This window comes from Pteropus alecto, unplaced genomic scaffold (assembly GCF_000325575.1).
Source record: "Pteropus alecto unplaced genomic scaffold, ASM32557v1 scaffold86, whole genome shotgun sequence".
NCBI classification, from domain to species: domain Eukaryota; kingdom Metazoa; phylum Chordata; class Mammalia; order Chiroptera; family Pteropodidae; genus Pteropus; species Pteropus alecto.
In genome coordinates this window covers 5,185,091-5,186,651 of record NW_006442109.1, presented here as the reverse complement: position 1 = coordinate 5,186,651, position 1,561 = coordinate 5,185,091, and the positions used below count along the sequence as shown (strand labels likewise).

The window sequence follows — 1,561 nt, the reverse complement described above, 5'->3', positions numbered from 1 at the left end:
TGGAAGTGGCTTTAAAGAACTAGAGCAGAGGGCGATGTCTAAGGTGTTGTGATGGATGGACTGGACAGAACAGGGCATTAGGATCAGCAGAGCTCTGGGGAACAGAAATACTCCAAGGTAACACTCTGGCGAATTGGCAATAGCAACATTTTTTCATGGACTCCTAAATCCAACAGAGGGTGCTCTCCTCACACTGATTTTCTTTATGTAAATTAAGCTATTTAAAAAATGCCTGGTGTATATTGAGGTTATTCCTTATTTTAGCAGTTTATGAAGTATGTCCTAGAAAATACTATTGATTGACAGATGGTTTTGAAAGTCTAAATTGTCTTCAAATTGATATCTTGTGAGAATTAATAGAATATACACTTTGATCACTGCCATGAATGAATCTATATTTTTAGTAAACTCAAAACATAAAAATAAATTACATTAAATTAAAAGGCCAGATGTAGAGCAATACATTTCTAATACAAATCAAGTGACTTGAAAATACAAATAACCTAAGAATATACAATAGAATCGACTTGGGTAAATACTGCATAGAAATAAAATTGTTTTAATTATATAAGTACTGTTTAGTTACCCAGATCCCAATTAATCAAGTATTCTTAAATAGTTGGAATTACGTTGTGTTGCACTGCACTTTGAGGATAATGAAGCAAATCTAAAGACAACTCACATAAAGCGTTTGCTTTTTAAATTAACTGAGGTACATAGCTGTTGTCATCATTACCCATTCAGCATATATCTGTTACCTATAACATTCAAGATCCTGTCATTCATTGTGGTGATGCAAAATGAGAAAAACATCACATCTGTACATATAAGCTATAATACCAGGGGTGGGAGGGAATGATTAGGGTCATAGGGATTTTAGAGAAGGAAAAAAGTCACTCCTAATTGATAAAGTAATTAAAATATTTAATTTTTGAATTCTTTTATATGCTAGGACCTGTTGTCAATGTTTTACTCATAACATCTTATTCAAATTTCATAACAGTCCTGGAAGGTCTGTACAATTATCTCCATTCTACAGATGAGGAAGCAGAATAACTTACCCAAAGTCACACAGCCAATGACCTAGAAAATCAGACTCTAAAACTGGTGTGCTTAGCCACTACTCCAAAGGGGCTTTCTGAAGGGAGTAATGTTTGATGCCGACCTTGAAAGGAGGTAGAATTTGGGGATGCAGTCAGTTTCCACATCTGTAAAACAGAGATAATGATGATACTTCCTTCATGGGATTTTTGTGAGGAAGGAATGAAGTTTTCAAAGTAAAATGCTTAGAACAATGCCTGGGAACATGGGCATTAGTCATTATCATTACTATTAGTATTATTAAGCAATGATGATGGGAGAGGACTTCCAGATATGGTATATCTTCCTAAGTGCACTAGGTGCACTTAGTAGCTGAGCCCACTGAAATGCTCTCTGCAGCAAAGAGTAAAAAGGCAAGGAAGTGATTATGGGAAGACACATCTTCTCCAGCAGATATTCCTTGATTGCCCTAAATGGGTCTGGTCTGTGTACTTATTCATATCCCCCACCCCGACCGCCC

The 1,561-nt window shown here is 36.0% G+C and overlaps 1 protein-coding gene across 1 annotated transcript in view; it reads left to right on the top strand.

Moving 5' to 3' along the window:
* Positions 1 to 1,561, top strand: part of PTGDR (prostaglandin D2 receptor) — a 7,685-nt gene that overhangs the window by 4,747 nt on the left and 1,377 nt on the right. The window lies entirely within an intron of this gene.